The following is a 17,844-nucleotide window of genomic DNA, read 5'->3' on the forward strand; positions in this document are numbered from 1 at the left end:
CTGCCAATAACACAATTGTCTCCAAGGAATGTGGCAGACATTTTCTTGCCTGCGAGGCTTATAACTAGACTTGCTATAGATTGAATCCAGAGCCTTGTGCAACTAAGGTGATGCCCTGCCCCTGAGCTTGGGCTCCACAGTTACCACAAAGAGGGACTATTCTTAGTAAGCTGGAACTTGGCATGTAAAAGAGTCCTATCCACACATCTTTTCTGATAAGCGAGCAAAGCAGGAAGGGGCGGGGGGGAAATAACCTTGCCAATAGATTAATTCTGAGAGAGACAGGGCTATCGTCTCCCCCGCATCCCGACTGGCATCCGGACACCGTCCTACGTTCAAACCCGAGACGGCATCGACGGCATTTCCAGGGAAAAGCTTATCAAATGCCAGGCGCGGAGAGGCAGACTTGAGAAAAGTGGACACCATTGAGGCTGGGAAGAAGTTACAGAACTTCTCCTGCAAGTTTAACAGAGTGCTGCCTGCGTCAATCGTATGAACGGTATAATTGGCCAGACGTGCCCCATCCCAGCTGCTGACACTCGAGCCAGGGGCAAAACTCCCAAGCGACTTACCTCTGTAAGAACCAGAATAAATCTGACTGTTGACAGGTCTGTAATTAAAAAGAGATTAAACATGGATTGTCGGTTGCCAACCCAATCCAAAATTGATTCCAAAGAAACCTGGGGGGGGAGGGGTAGTGAGGGGATTTGTGCAAGATAAGCACATTCGTCTAGGTTTATTTGCATGCTTTATTCTGCTTCCAAATAGTGTTTCCAAAGAAATAGACTTGGAAAGTTAGGGATTCATCCTGAATGATTCACAGATTCCTCTGAAATTAAGGGTTCTCCTTCAGGGTTCACCCACAACATCCCACACTTAAAAGTGCAATCCTACACAAAGTTACACCATGTAATCGGCTCATACTGGAGAAACTCAACAGAGCGTTGCCCTGTGACAGAACCAAAAAAGATTGTAGGCAGTGAGGTGAAGGAACCCCAAAAATGCAAGAGAGGAGGTCTGGGACATGACAGCATGACATTCAGAATCAGCCAGACTGCAAAGTACAAAAGATAAGCCAAGTTTGTTTATTGTATTACTGACCTTTCTGGGTTTGAAATGATGCAACTCTTTTCCTCCGACAGCTGTAGGGCATCCAGCCCTTGGTTGGGAAATACAGGGAGATTTTGGGAGGTCCAGCCTGGAGGGGTGGGGGGGGTCTTCAGATTAGAGGCCACCGCCCTTAACCAGTACACCATGCTGACTCTCATGAAGAAGAGGACAGAGAAGCATGGCTGTTAAGACTCACCTTTGTCATGTCAGAGAGCCAAAAAGGATTCCAGACTGATGCTGGGAGTAAACATCACAGGAAAAATATCTGTGGGAGTTCCAGAGAAGGTTGCCAACTGAACAAGGAAGAGGTTTTGATTCCCCACTCCTCCATGTCACTGGCACAAGGTCCCCCAGCTGTTCTTCCAGAGCAATTCTCCCAGAGCTCCATAGAGCTGTTTTCCCAGAGCAGTTCCTTAGAGCTCTCTCAGCCCCACCTACCTCACAGGGCATCTATGGTGGGGAGAGGAAGGGGAAAGGTGTTCGCAAGCCGTTTCTTAGGGGCTTGTGATAACTGAGAAGGGCCCCTCCACCCAGCTCTTCCACTGCCTCCAGCAAGGGGCTCATTCACCCAATGACAGTCCTGTTCTCAAGGCAGAGAAGCTTCTCTGTGCGGGTCGGGGATTGGAGGGAATGGTAGGCTGTTGGCAAGGAGGATGAGCTGCAGCCCAGGTGGGGTCTTTCCGGCTCCCGGGGGGGGGGGCTGGCTGGCTCAGCAGCAGGAAACTGAGCCAACCCCCAGCATCCGTCTGTCACTCTCCACCTGTGCCAGGGGCGAGGGAGAGATCACAGCAGAAAGGGCAGACGAGAGGGCACATCTGGAGTGGGGTCACTCTTTGGGGGAAATTCCTGGAGGTTTGGGGGAGGGTCCTGCAGGAGTGAGGTTTAGGGAGGGGAGGGGCCCCAGAAAACTATAATACCAGGGAGTCCACCCTCCAGAGCAGCCATTTTCTCCAAGGGGACTGATCTCTGTTGTCTGGAGGTTGGTGGTAACTCCAGGAGATCACTAGGCCTTGCCTAGTTGACAACCCTGCTGGGTCAAAGCTGCAAGACAGAGAAAGAAAGAGGGTATACTTTGCACTTAGAAAATAAACAAATACTTCTTCACAGTTTCCGTCAGGGCTTAGTTGTACTCTACAAGGTTCCCCTTGTTTATTTTTAAATTATTTTTTCCTTTGCAAACAAAGTCTCTAGGACTGCTGTATCCAGTCTAGTCTAAATCACTGTAAGCTTGGTGTTGGGAAAGTTGTGTGTGGGGCGGCTGTCTTGTGGGGTAGTTCTAAGTGAAATTGTATGTAGAGTTACCAGGTCTTGGATGAGAACTACCAGGAAATTGGGGGGGGGGGGGGAGTTGAGGGACATCAGCAGGCATATGTATTAGGGGGTTTTATCAGGAGGGGTAATGCTGTTACCCGCCACGAGCCTTAGGGGAGTGGCGGGCTATAAATCTAAATAATAATAATAATAATAATAATAATAATAATAATAATAATAATGTAATAGCAACAGTTTTCTCCAGATAAACTGATCTTAGGTGCCTGTAGATCAATTGTAATAGCATCACACACACACACACACATGGATACAAACGTGAGTACCTGTAATTTTTCTCAACAGTTTTCCTTCCTTTACCTGTACTTTCTCAATGATGGCACCTCACCTTTGGAACACCCCCTCCCTTGGAACTTGCCTGGCACTTACCATGATTCTGTGGGTGGGAGGTTAATAATTATTCTTGCCTAGGCATTGAACTGAAGGGTTCCATCTTTTTAAAGCTGTTGTTTTGGCCTGCTTCTAACCCTTCAGGCTGCTCAGGGCAGGTTATGGTGGCTTTTAAGCTCTAACTTGTTTCTGATGTCCATAGTTTTGTTACAGTGTTTTATTTTGTGAGTCCCTTTCAAAGGACCCTGGCGAGGCAAGGTATGAATGTTCTAAATAAATTAGTAATAGGAATGAATGCTGTTCAGGGTTACTTTTTTGTGTGAGAAAAGGGCAGGAAAACAAAAGGTTTAAACTGTCGTCCTCTTGTCTTGCCAAGAAGAAGCAGAGTTGTTTATGTACCTTGCACTTCATTGCCCGAAGGAATTTCAAAGCAACTTACAATCACCTTCCCTTCCTCTCCCCACAACAAACACCGTGTGAGGCAGGCGGGGTTGAGAGAGTTCTGACAGAACTGCTCTGTGAATACAGCTCTAACAGGACTGTGACTGGCCCAAGATCACCCCACTGGCTGCATGTGGAGGAGGAGTGGGGGAATCAAACCCGGCTCTCCGTATTAGAGGCCACTGCTAACTACTACATCAAGCTGGCTGGAGAAAAAAGTCTGGTCCCTTTAATAGCATGCTCTCCAAAAGAAGCTGTATGTATTGATTATTAATTATGCCTAAAAGCAGGACAGATCAATCAATCACTATGAAAAAGGCATGCAAGAGAGAGGGGCAAGGTGAACTACTTCCATCAAAAAGTACCACAAAAAAATCACATCCAGAGCAGGAACGTCAGTGGCCCTTAAAAAAATAAAATTGCTCAGTTGTGCCAGGGTGCCTTCGTTCAGAACTGCAGCAAACACATTTGACAGAGCTGCGGGCAGCAACAACTCTCTCTCTCTCTCTCTCTCTCTCTCTCTCAATGACAGACTAAATGCAAACAGGAAGCATTTCCCAGATGGCCTCCTCGTCATCTGTGAGTTTCTGCCTGTGGTAAAGTCCCTTTGAAATGTGTCTGACTCATGGCAGCCACCAGGTCTGGTGTTTTCAAGCAACCCCTACTTCATAAATTACACGTGGGACACAGCTGAACAGCTCTTGAAGCCACAAGGAACATTTGTGTCCAACCCCAAGTCCCCAAAACACCCCACAGGAACTTTTCCTGCACTTTTCTTTCCCCCAGGCTGTGGGTATAATAATTGGAACAATAATCATCAGAACATAACATCTTCCATAAGGATAGATTCAAATGGGTAGCCATGTTGGTCTGAAGTAGCTCAATAAAATCAGAGTCCAGTAGCACCTTTAAGACCAAAAAAAGATTTATTCAGGGCATAAGCTTTCAAATGCAAGCACTCTTCCTCAGACTATGAACTGACCATCATGACAGTAGGAATATATAAGCAAAAGTTAATCCTCTTACATTAGTAAACTGTGTCACAGCATCCAAATACAGCCACATGAACTATATTCCTACTGTTATAATGGTCAGTTCATAGTCTGATGAAGAGTGTTTGCATTCGAAAGCCCACACCTTGAATAAATCTCTGTTGTTCTTAAAGGTGCTACTGGACTCCGATTTTATCATCATAACACTTACCGTTATTATAACAGAAGAGCATTCAGACTCTAACTTGAAGAACGGGGTTTGATTCTCCACTCCTCCTCCACATGCACCTGGCTGGGTGACCATGGACCAGTCACAGTTCTCTCAGAGCTCCCTCATTGTCACCTACCTCACAGGGTGGCTGTGGTGGGGAGAGGAAGGGTAGGCAATTGTAAGCCTCTTTGAGACACACGAGGCCTACTGGGTGACCTTGGGCCAGTCAGTTCTCTCAGAGCTCTCTGAACATCACCTACCTCACAGGGGTCTCTTGTGGGGAGGGGAAGGAGAGGCGTGTTAGCTGCCTTGAGACTGATGCCATCTAGAGGCGAGGACCATGCTCGCAGTTAATCCCATAAATGAAAAAAACAATGCTGAGGAAGGAAGGAGATACTCCTCCAGCTTTCAACATTCTGAGGAAGTGGATCCTTGGAACATAAGAAGGATGGGTTCTACCCCACATAACCCTGACAACATCTGGCTAGCCTGTCTTAGTGTATACAGTCAGGGCTTAGTGTATTCAGACTCCTAATCCAAAGATGGGGATGTGTAGCAAACTCCCACAGTGCCTTCATAGAATCATAGAGTTGGAAGGGGCCATACAGGCCATCTAGTCCAACCCCCTGCTCAACGCAGGATCAGCCCAAAGAATCCTAAAGCCTTCAAAAGAACACAAATCATGTCCGATCTCAGACACTAAGCAGCGTCAGCCCTGGCTAGCACCTGGAGGGAATACCACGTTCATGACACAAGGACAGGGAATGGCAAATCACTGCCAAAATTCTCTTGCCTGGCTGCCAGACAATCCTGGCTACAACACACACACACACACCATCAAATAAATAATATACATAGAATACAGAATAAAAACAATCAAGCCAGGCTTCAAAGTTTCCATTGTTTTCAGTTCTGTGTTATTTATTAATTTCACAGCTTGGATCCAGTCCATTTTCCCTCTCAACCATGCCGAATCCCCCTCTTTGCGTTCACCCTTCCATCTCACAAGGCTTTAGTCCATGCAAATCCAGGGGGACCACTCCTCCCCTTTCCACCAGCAGAAAAGCTGGTTGGATCCAGCCCTATTTGAAAAAATATTCCTGGAGTTTTAATTCTTAAGCGCATAAAATAAATATTATTATTATTCAAACTGGAGCGAAAAGCAGACAATTACCTCATGCACGCTCCCATAGGGGAACAATTAGGAGAAATAAAGCAGAAACGGGGAGGGGGGGGGAACCTGCCAAAATGGTTAGGGAAGCTCAGATGTGCTTAAAAGGACATTGTAATGATGCCGCTTGCGTGCAGGATCTCCTTGGAGAAACTTGAAAATCACTGGAGCTCAGCTGATGAGGCTATTTGCCTGGGGTTACATGCCCCTGGACCCAAATCCTGCGCATGACACAAATTTGGGGCTGGAGGAGAGTGTACTGATATGAACTTTCACGAAAGGACTCTCTCGGGGAGGGGCTGTGGTTCAGTGGAAGAGCCTCTGCTTTCCATGCAGAAGGTTCCAGGTTCAACCCCCTTCAGATCCAGTTAGAAAGGCCAGGTAGGTGATGTGAAAGCCCTTTCTGTCCAGGTCCCTGGAGAGCCACCGCCAGTCTGAGCAGGTGATACTGATGTTGACGGACCAAGGGTCTGATTGGGTATAAGGCAGCTTCGTATGCATTCATGTGATCCTGTGTGCAAAAAAAAGGAGCGCTTTCGCAAACAGCTGAGAAGGAGAATCAGCAGTGGGTTGGACCCAGTCAGCTTTTTTTCTGGCATAAGAGGAAGGAGCCAGGACTGATTCTGCACTTTGTTTTTTCCATTGTCGATCTTGCTGAATTCACATCAATTTGAACCCAGGTCTTCCTCCCCCCAGAATTAAAACAGAAAGTGTTCTGCACTTGATTGGGGAAGGTCAGAGCGGGGAGGGAAGCCGTGGTCACAAAGCTGAACTACCTTTCCTGAACTGGCGTCATGGTGGTGGGGTTTCAGGTGACTCCAGACAGCACTATTGCTTTATTTCTTCTCTTTTGACTCCCAAGCCAGCAGCAGCCTCTCAGAGAACGAGGCAAATCTCTGCTGAGAGAAGTGTGGGCTTCTGGAGCGCAGTCACTGTAAAACACGGAGGGAAGCCTTGCAACCAGGAAGTCTTTGAACTTACACCCTGGCCAGTGAGGGAAAACTGCTTTGCTACGTCAGCATTGCAGGCATGGAGCAGGAAGCTAATTTGCAAAAAGTAGAAATCTACACTTATACTGGTTGCAGTTTTTCAAATATCGAGGCTTATATCCGCTCCTGGGTATCACGGGGAAAAGGTAGTGTCACCACGGATCAATCATGCATGCTGCAGAGGGAAAATTTAAAGAGCCCAACATCAAAATGGAAATCAAATTCAGTGCAGAGGGGAGGGATTTATTCGGGCTGGGAGTGGATAAAAACTGCAGACTCAACCCTAGTCTCCTTTGGCCTTCAAATATGGTGAGGCCGAAAGTCACAGGACCTGCATAAACCAAAGCCAAATAGGATTGAGGTTATAGAAAGTCAGGAAATTAGGTGCTGCAGAGCCCAAAAGTTAGCTAGATCCAACCCACTCTTACATCACATTGCTCACCCTGCTCTACTCAGAAGCCTTACCGTTATTTCTCCCCAGGACACAAACAGCAGTCTCTTCCGCTGCACACATTAAGCCTCTCTTAAAGGGACAGAACACTTTTTCTCCAGGTGTGATAGGGCCCCAGGGAGCGTGACGACAGAGGCAAAAGGGGAAAGGCCCTGCTCTGGTCCACCTTTACCCTTGCAGCGTGATCCTGTGGTATAATGGCACATCCATGCTTCTTCCCAGGCTTACCAGCTCTAGGTTGGGAGGTCTGGAGATAGGGCGGAGGTGGAGGAGCTCAGAAGGATATAAATTGTCATAAAGTCCACCCTCCAAAGAAGCCATTTTCTTCTGGGAAAACTGATCTCTGTTGTCAGAAGATCAACTGTAATTTCAGGAGGTCCCCAGGCCCCAATCGGGACGGAGACCCTCTCTGTCATTGCCTTCGGCTTTGTAGCTTCTTCCCTTCTGGAGTCTGGCGACCTTGGTATAGTAGTTAAGACGGTCAGGGTCTAATCTGGTGAGGCGGGTTTGATCCCCCCCACACTCCACCACATGCAGCCAGCTGGGTGACCTTAGTCTCATCACAGTTCTCTTAGAGCTGTTCTTGCAGAGCAGTTCTCTCAGAGCTCTCTCAGCTGCACCAGAAGGTGATTGTAAGCCACTTTGAGATTCCTTTGGGTAGTGAAAAGTGGGATATAAAATCCAACTCTTCTTCTAAATTTTTATTGATTTCCTGGCTTTGTGGTGTTCTCCCCCTCCCCCACACATAATGAGGAGAAAAAATTATAGGAGAACAAATAGCAAGCACAGGTTGCTGTCAAGAGCAACCTCATAAGGCAAGTGATTAAGGCTCCATTCAAGGCTGCCAGAGCTCCACAGGAAGTAATTAATTAAGACCCACAGAGGTTCTTTTAAAATGACACAGGCCAGAAGGATTTAAAGGAGGAAAGAGAAGCTGGCGTGAGGGGGCTGCTTTTTACTCCTCCTCTTTTTTAAAGCCTCTGTTGATTCTTGGCGACGTTTAATGAATTACCTCCGGAATACGTTCCCTGTGGGGAGGGAAAGGAAGATTTCAGTTATTGATTTTTTGTTCTGTTTTGATTTGTTCTTGGATGCAACTGCTTCACTGGACCTGAAGAATGCAGGTGTGTAGCCATGTTGGTCTCAAGTACTAATTTATTGCTAATTTCATATTGGTACTCTGATGATTTTTATGCCATCAGACTCAGATTTTGCATCTGAAGAAGTGTGCCTACACATGAGAGCTTGTACAGTAAATGAACTTAGTTGGTCTTAAACGTGCCACTGGACTCAAACTTTCTTCAGTCACTGTTGTCGCAATGGAAAAATCCCTCCCCAAGGATCAATGAATGAATTGGCGTAACAAATGAGCTAACTTCTAACAGCGGAAGGATATATTGAGATACTAATTATTTCTTTTCTATCCCACAAGAGCTCAGGGTAACTTACATGTTATTCTCTTCCTCCACTTTATCCTTACAACGACCCTGTGAGGTAGGTTTATTTAAATCATTGATACCCAGTCTTTCTCCTGAATGGAGACCCAAAGGGGCTTAAGTCATTCTCTTTCAGCCTCACAACAACCCTGTGAGGTAGGTTAGGCTGAGAGCGGGTGTGTTAAATATGTGTGTTCAAGAACCACATGACACCGGCATTGTTGCATCTCTTTAATCGTGAGAGTACATGATACAGGAAGTACCAAGACTTCACTCTGAACCCCCCTCCCCCCAAAAAAAACCCCAACATATATACATACAAAGAACAATGGGGCTGGCCTTAGAAGCAAGCCATTGGCTCAGGCCCTTTGATTAATTTAAACTGATTGGCTGCGACGGTGGCTGTGACAGTCAGAGTCCAGGTCTACCCTGTTCCACCATGGACCATGTGTTTGGACCTAGGATCAACCGTATGCCCATGTACATAATAATGTGATTGGCCCAAGACCACCCAAATTAGGCAGAGCAAATTACTGGCCCAAGGACACCCCATAGGTTTTGTAGCAAGTGGGGATCAGGCCCAGGTCTCCACAGTCTTCGTCCAACGCTAACTAACACGCCCCAATGTCCCTCTGAAAAATAGGGGCAAATTATTAAGAGAGACAGGAATTTTCTGAACCCGGTTTACTTCAAGTCCACATAAAGGGTTGGATCCAGCAGGAATTTTCCACCTAAGGAGGTGATTTTTACCACAGTTCTCTCCTCCTGCAGTGAACCCTGAATTTGCCCAGTCTCCTAAGATCAGCATTTTGCATCACTTGTTGGATGCAGTGGGCAGGCCGAGAGAGGAGAAGAAAAGTTCAGCTCCACTGTCTGGAACGCCTTCTGCTAGATCCATACCAATTTCACCCTTTGGGGACAGCCAACAGAAGGGCATTAAAGGAGAAACACAGCCCCGTGACTTTTCAGAAATATGGAAAAACTAGTTTTTCAACTTTGAAAAAAGGTGACTGTTATTTATTTATTCATACCCTCCTTTTCACCCCAGAGGGGGACCCAATACAACTTATAACGCTTTCCCCTCAAAACAACCCTGCAGGGTAGGTCTGTCTGAGAGGACATGACGGGCCGAAGGTCAGCCAAGAAGCTTCCAGAGCAGAGCATAGATCTGAACCTGGGTCCTCCAAATGCCAGTCTGACACTAACCCCTACAGCAGGAGTAGTCAACTTGTGGTCCTCCAGATGTCCATGGACTACAATTCCCATGAGCCCCTGCCAGCAAATGTGGAGTGACTTGACCATCTTGACCCATCAGTGTCCGCCTGCACAGTCTGCATCTTCATTCCTTTCCGTCTGAGAGATGGGGAAAATAAAAGACAATCTTAGAAAATCAATTTTGTCCCAAACAAAAGGAAGCGTTTGAGCTGAACAGGAACAGGCTCACATGGTTGCAACAGGACCAGCCAGCATATTTAGATAATGAGTGAAGCTTTATATAATGTAAAACCATGAACTCTTTAACAATGGACCCTCAGTGAACACTCAACAGCATGTGATGTGCTGCCAGAGGGATTCATGTGTAATATCAGCATACCGACAAATGTATATCATATATATTTGCAGCACACACAGGAATGATCACAGTCAGATATTGTAAAAATCTGCAGGCTATGCAAGTAAAATTTCATATTGAAAAGCTTCTAATTCATTCCAAAACTGAAAATATTGTTATGGACCCCCCCCCCCCAACCTCATTGTTCCTACAAAATGCCCTGTTTTTAATTGGGAAATTTGGCAAAATTGAAGAAAAGTCCTGGGGGAGGGGGGGGGGAGGGAGAATGCTGGATTCTCTCCCTGAACTGTTTGTGTCCTCCTTCCCAGTCCCTCCTATCTGTACTCCAAGCTTCACTTCCGTGACCTGTTCTAGTCACAGACCAGGCTCAGAGGGACTGGCCAGTTATTGTCTGAGAGGGACAGAGTCTCACGGTGTGTCCTAAATCCCTGTGAGTTTTCAGGGCTCAGATCTGCCGTCGACAAAGCGACACGACTGGCAAATGCACAAACGGCTCTCGTGGAGGCCAGAGAGGCCTTGAGCAAAATCACCTCTGACAGAATTCTGGCCCCGGTATTGCGCACAAACTGGAATGCGGCCTGCTTTTTATAAATCCACAGAGCTAGTAAATTAAAAAGTTTGACGTCAGTGAGTCATCAGATGATGGATGAGATCGTGTTGCTTTTCTTCCTGGTGGCGAGCACCGAAGCCAGTGAAATTACTCTGGAGTGAATGGCCAGGAGCAGAGACCCTAAAAGCCATATTGCATCACATATAGAAAAAAATTAAGTCACTTTCTCCTAAAAATTCATTTGGGCAGCAGAATATATTCCATTAGGGCTGCAGATCTAAGCTTGCTTACTTGGAATTTCCAGGGTGGGTAGAGGTGTTAGTCTCTGCATCAAACATTAAAAAGGGTCTCCGACCTTTTATGAGTCTGCGGGCACCTTTGGTGTTCTGAAAGTGCAGTGGCCACAGTCAAGGGATGCAGATTCCAGGAGGTAGGATCTGGGAACCTCCTGGAATTACAGCTCATCTCCAGACTACAGAGATCAATTCCTCTGGAGGAAATGGATGCTTTGGAGGGTGGACTCTGGGGCACTGTGACCTCAAAGCTTCCTGTCCACGCCTGGCTCCATCCCCCAAAACTTCAAGAGTTTCCCAACCTGGATCTGGCCCCCTTACCCCACTCTCCATCCACCGATGGTGGCCAGAGGGAACCTGACAACCGTAGCCCCGTCACAAAATGGCTGCTGAAGGAGGCGGGGCCAGCACTAAATGACTTCTGCAGTTTGCCTTTAGTCACACAGAGAAGATTCTTGTGCTGTGATGGCAGCTGCTGGCAAGGCGGCATTTTTAAAAGTACGCACAGCTGATCAAATCTCCAATCATAACCCGTGCTGGGCAGAAGCTCCTCCCCCCCCCCGGGCTTTGCAACTGCTTGGTGGGCACCAGGGAATGTGTTAAAGAGGTGTGGTGTCGCCCACAGAAACCGTGTTAGGGATCCCAGGTCAAGAGTCCTCCTTACACACCCATACAGAGAGGGACAAGTGTGAAAAGAGTGATGACAGTACCATGAAAAGCCAAAGATACTGTCTGTGACATTTCGGTGCAAAACTTAAAAAATGCCCAAGTTAAATGAGATGCTGATTCACAACAGCTGTGATTGGCTGAAGGGGCCAGAAGGAGAAAAGCTGTGGAGCTGCATTTGACTCACAGTGACCCCTGACCACGGGGCGTTCCCGGCAAGAAATGAGCAAAGGCAGTTTGCCATTGCCTTCCTCCGCAACTCCAGTCTCCCTTGGTGGTCTCTGTTCACAGATTAGCTCTGGCCAACCCTGCTCAACCTTCCAGCTCTGAGGCACTCAAGCTCAGTCGGGCGAGTCAGGCTGCACCAACACCGGAGGCCAACTCCGTCCCCACATCCGCCCACAGATGAAACTAGTAAAGCAGCCAATAACAGCAAGGGCAGATTGCCGGCTTATTTCCTACCACTTGATGCACTATCCCCGATCTGAGATGCTGTCTAAATAGGGCAGGGCCGATGCCAGCGAATACATGGATGCAAATTTGAAATGAAGAAGGAAAACACGTGGGAGACTTTTTAGTCTGCTGGCCAGAACGTCACTATTCTTCAAAGCAATGTACAAGCATGAGTTTAGAAATCATTCAGAAGAAGAAGAATTGGTTCTTATATGCTGCTTTTCTCTACCCAAAGGAGTCTCAAAGCAGCTTACAATCGCCTTCCCTTTCCTCTCCCCACAACAGACACCCTGTGAGGGTGTGAGGTGGGTGAGGCTGAGAGAGCCATGGTATTTCTGCTCAGTCAGAACAGTTTTATCGGTGCCGTGGCAAGCCCAAAGTCACCCAGCTGGCTGCATGTGGGGGGATGCAGAATCAAACCCAGGATGCCAGAGTAGAAGTCCACACTCCTAACCACTACACCAAGCTGGCTTTCAGAGGCCTGAATGTACTCTCAAAAGTTTGTCGATGTCAAAAAGCCTCCCTGTCTCAATTCTAGTTTGTTAGTTTATTCCATTGCCCTCAGTTACCATCACTTGCCGTCAGTGATGGTAGCACTGGGGGAAATTAATTGCAAGGATCAAACGCTCACATTTGTGCATTCAAGTTCATAGGTCTGAATGTACTAAACTGGGCTTAAGCAACACTTTTCTCACTCACCGCCAGTGTTGAATGTGTTTAACAAATCTTATTTACGCATTTATTTACTTCATTTATTCATTCGTACCTTCCTCCCCAGAGGGGTTCCAACGCAACTTGCACCATTCCCCTCTCTGTTTTCTAGGAAGGTTGTGTTGTCATCAATTGTAGTTGTTGTGAATGACAACTGGGCTTGTCTCATATACTTAGTTCAGGGGTCTCCAATGCAATGCTCGTGGGCACCAGGATGTGCCCCAACACCTTTCCCAGTGGTCACCAAGTACTTTTACTGAAGGTGTTAGGGGCCGTGTGGAACTTTTTCCCAGCAAGGATTCTGATTGTCTATTAGAGATCTGACTGCCCATGCAGATTATTTTTCCAAGTTACTTTGGCAGCAGCTGCCAACACTACCCAAGGATCTTCACTGAGTGGCTGAGGGTAAGCTGCAGCAGCTATTTTGTGACTGGCTCCGCCTCCTGCAGCAGCCATATTATGGCAGCCATTTTGTGGCTGTCCCAGAATGTCAGAATTCCAAAGGTGCCCCTAGGCGTCAAAAGGTTGAGGATTCCTGTCTTAATTTTTACTTGGAAGTAAATCTCTTTGAAACTAATGGGACTTATATCAGAGTACATGTGTGTAGGTCTACACAATAGATAGTATTTTAAAAAGAGCTGGTGGAGTTGTTAAGGCTCAAAAGTACCATTTTGGGTGGGTAAAATTCTCTTCTCCGACCTTATACCCATAAGACAATGAGTAAATCATGCTGTTCGTTATTTTTTTAAAGCAATGACATCGCCTGTTTAAAATACACAGCTTTTCTTGTAGTTAGAACTTAAATGCACAGATGTGTTTGGTCCTTGTCATTAATTTTGCCTAGTGCTACCATCACTGACAGCAAGTGACAGTAATTGAAGGCAATGGAATAAACTAACAAACTTTAATTGAGACAGGGAGGCTTTTTTGACATCGAAAAACTTTTGAGAGTAGGGATGCCAGCCTGCAGGTGAGGCCTCGCCCCCCTCCGGCATTACAGCTCTTCTCCAGACTACAGAGATCAGACTCCCTAGAGAACACAGATATTTTGTAGGGTGGACTCTATGACATTGCCCCCCGCCCTCCCCATGTTCTATCCACAAATCTCCAAGAGTTTCACAACCTGGATTTTGCAACTTTACCCCCCACCCCCCATACACACACACTCCCTAACTGGGAGAGGCTAAAACTTGACTTGTTTGGCTCTGTCCTTGTTTTAAAACAAACTGACATACCGGGTTGGATTCCCAGGCTTGGTTTAGGTAAGTATCAGATGTGTGCATTAAGACAATACTTCCAGAAAATGCCTTCATTCTATGCCTGCTGTCGTTGCAGCGTTACTGAAGCAAAATTAGCAGTTTGGTCTGGAAGAAGGCACTGCTAAAGATGCAACTCACATCTTAATAAAGGCCAGGCATGGGCTGTGAGCCAGCAGCTGGAATGCAAATCTGCTGAGAACATCTGTAACCTCTTAAGATGAACGTACCGGTAAAAGCTTGCTCGTGATTAAAGAGCCCTGAGAAATCCCTTATGGCAAGACGGTTTGTTCATTTGCGTCTTTTTCTTATGATTGTTTTAACATTTCATTTTATTTTCCAAATACAAATATAATTTTGTTGAGTTTAAAACCAAAAGACCGTTTCCCCCAAGACGACTTCAAAATGCCTTTCTTGGAGGTCTTGGTTTTTGCATCATTCTTAGCCGAAAATGATGATGAACAACAGTTTTATTAAAACCTGCCCTCCTGGGATGGTCTCTCCCTGTATTTCAACAACCCGGTTTTAGTAAATCGTGGGGCTTTTAGCCTTCTTCCCTACATCAGTGTGGCTCAAAATGACAAAGCATCGAAAGTCTGTGGGAAATTGAATCCAGTTTTATTGGGGTAAATGGTTCACCTGGCTCTCCTATAGCAACCAGTTCCAGATGTTGATATAAAATGTCAAGTAAAGGACCACTCAAGGGAAAACTGCAAGATCGTGGACAGCGCACAACTGCTAAAGCGTTAGACCCTCCCCTGGGTCTAACGCTTTAGCAGTTGTGCGCTGTCCACGATCTTGCGTATCTTGGCCCAGAGCTCGTCCACCCAGGGATGGAAACGGTGGGCTCAAGGGGTAGACTTGAGGAGGAAATGGGCAGAGCCAACAGAAAATGCTAAGGTATGCAGCTAACTCATGTATTCTTAAGTCCTGGAAAATGATACATTCAAATTGTTTTCCAGAATTTAATCCAAACCCTTAATGTTTCCTTCCTTAATAATATATGCACTGCATATATGTGTGTTATAAAAGTGAAATGGACTAATTTACCAAGAACAAAACATTCCGTGACATCTTAAAGTAATGCATTTTTGGTCCCAAGAGAGTTCATTGTGCACAGTCCACTTTTTCAGGGTGTTCCTTTCCTATATTATATGGTGGGTGACAAGTTTGATAGTGAAGCCCCCTGCAGTTCACAGCAAGCATTGCTGGGCTGGCAGGACCACTCATCTCACTCAGGGCTTTTATGCACGGGTGTTTTCTTTTACTTTCACCATATATTTCCATTGAATTTTCTTTTTCATTATGCTTTTCACCTTGCTTTCAGGCACACATACTTGATCTTTTTCGTTCTGCATGAATTTTCCTCCCTTCGTTGCTCAGTTCGCTTTCCATTAACTGTTTCCCCACATTTTCTGAGAGTTGTTTTGTGCTGTTTTATCCCATTGCTTTGCTCCCAAGGTGAAAGTAATTCAAAAGCATAATGATTCAGATTCTATCTCCATCCTTTTGGAGGGCACTCCTCTACTGCCCATATTGTGTGGCATGGTTGGGCTCTCCTTACTGGTCAGTTTTGTTCTGGGTGTGTGTTTTTAAATTGTAAGAAGAGATTCTTAAAAGCTGCATTTACGGCCAGATAACAATCTTAGCAGAACATTAGCAGTTCTCTCCCCTTCATATCTGCTTTTTAAAAAATTAATGGAATGAGCATAGCAATAAGGTAGTACCTCACATGACCTGAATTGCTGAGAAAAAAACAAATGGTCATGGAATGCTTTATGGTGTGTCTGTGTGCTGTTTAAAGGTGTGTCCTTTGTTGAGAACACTTATTTCAGAGAGGTGATTTCCAGTACAGAAGTGGGTGAAGAAGAAGAAGAGTTGGTTCTTATATGCCGCTTTCCCTACCCGAAGGAGGCTCAAAGCAGCTTACAGTCGCCTTCCCTTTCCTCTCCCCACAACAGACACCCTGTAAGGGAGGTGAGGCTGAGAGAGCCCTGATATTACTGAAGAAGAAGAAGAGTTGGTTCTTATATGCCGCTTTTCCCTACCCGAAGGAGCCTCAAAACGGCTTACAGTCGCCTTCCCATTCTTCTCCCCTGTGAGGTGGGTGAGGCTGAGAGAGCCCTGATATCACTGCTCAGTCAGAAAAGAGAAGATGGATGTCCCTATTTTCAGCTGGGAACTGACCAGATGCAGAAAGAGCTGAACATAAAAAGCAGGTTCCCAACTGATCACTCGTCTCCTTTCTTCCTCAGAAGCTGCCTGTCATCTTAAAATTATTCACAGCAAAATGAGATGAACTCCAGTAGGTAGATGCAAGCTGCAACAAACATAAAATGACTTATCTGTCCAGTACTTCAGCCCAACTCTTCCGCCAAGGATTGGGAGGGGGGGCAGTTCAAGTTGTCCCATTTTATCCTCACAGCTACCCTGTAGGCCAGGCTGAATCTGACGGGGTCAAAAGTGCACTCCACAATAACATGGGGATTTGAACCTGGCTCTCCCAGATCCCAGTCTGATGTTCTTAACACTTCACTGCTGACTTTTGCCCATGTGAGTAGGTGATCTCAGATATAATATGTTCAAGATGGAATTTTTGTGACCACTTTTCAAATAGTGCACTGCTGGGCAAGCTGTGATGCAAATTCAGAATCCTTATATTTCCCTCTTCTCATTACTCTTTAAGCCAGCCATCAAAATAAAAGTTACAAATTGCAGGGGTAAAGTCAGCCTTCTTTTAGGAGGTATGTAAATAGCCAATAATTATCTCATTATTCCACAGGAGGAACTAGATTGTATGTCTAGTTGCCAAGCAGTTTGGATGTAGAGATGCCCAATTGAACAATGGGAAAGAAGTAACTTTTAGCTCCCCCAAGTGTTAGATAGTGTATATAGCACGTTATTCTGCTCAAGCAACAGGATCCTGTCCACATTGCATCCAGATGTTCTTAGCAGGTGGTTCATTGATTTATTTACTTCCTATAGAGCCTGGCTTTCTGGCTGAGATGCAAAGCAGATTGCACAGTGGAAGACAATGCACTCAAATGGATGTAAACGTCTAGCCACAGCAACAGCAGCACCACAATCAGACTGTCATCATAACCAAGGTAAAGAAGTATCAGACATGATATATCATAAACAGCGCAAAGCAGAAAACAATCTTACCCTTTTGTACATAATCACATTTAATGTTTTGACAGTATGGGATAGCAGAATACTTATAAATATGGTTATGCACTTTTTACTTCAGGTTGTGAGGTATTCTGGGTAAATGTTTACCTGATGATTTTGGGGGGTTTTATTGTATTTGTTTTTTCTACAAAAATACCAATAGAGGCATGGACAAACAGTACAAACAAAGGCATGGCTGCTTTACAAGGCCAATCCTATATAATCCTAACGGCTGTTCATTCGAAATACTTGGTTTGTGCCCCAATGGACCATTTTCCCCAGGGGGACTGATCTCTATCGCCTGCAAATGAGCTATAAAACCGGGGATCCCGAGGTCTCACCCGGAGGCTGGCATCCCTAGGTTCTCTGCTGAAATCGCTCCTTTCTCCAAACTCCACCCCAAAAATCTTCGGGGATTTCCCAACCCAGAGGTGGCAGCGCTCCAGCAGAGCGCCTCTTACGAAATGGGCTAAGTGAACTCAAGAAAGAACCAATTCAAGTGGGTCGCTGTGTTGGTCTGAAGCAGCAGAACAAAATTTGAGTCCAGCGGCACCTTTAAGACCGACAAAGTGTTAGTTAAGGTGTGAGCTTTCGTGTGCATGAAGGCTCATATACCTTGAATAAAACTTTGTCGGTCTTAGAGGTGCCGCTGGACTCAAATTTTGTTCAAGGAAAAAGCAGCAATCTCCCCGCTACTTCCAGAGAGTAAAT

The 17,844-nt window shown here is 45.9% G+C and overlaps 1 long non-coding RNA gene across 1 annotated transcript; it reads left to right on the forward strand.

Annotated features, from left to right (window-relative positions):
• Window positions 1–7,943: 7,943 nt before the first annotated feature.
• On the forward strand, window positions 7,944–17,069 carry LOC143841862 (uncharacterized). The gene is made up of 3 exons (XR_013232906.1): window positions 7,944–8,148; window positions 14,042–14,247; window positions 16,948–17,069. It is a non-coding gene; the product is annotated as an uncharacterized LOC143841862 (long non-coding RNA).
• The last annotated feature ends 775 nt before the right edge of the window (window positions 17,070–17,844 follow it).

This window comes from Paroedura picta, chromosome 7 (assembly GCF_049243985.1).
Source record: "Paroedura picta isolate Pp20150507F chromosome 7, Ppicta_v3.0, whole genome shotgun sequence".
Lineage (NCBI taxonomy): Eukaryota > Metazoa > Chordata > Lepidosauria > Squamata > Gekkonidae > Paroedura > Paroedura picta.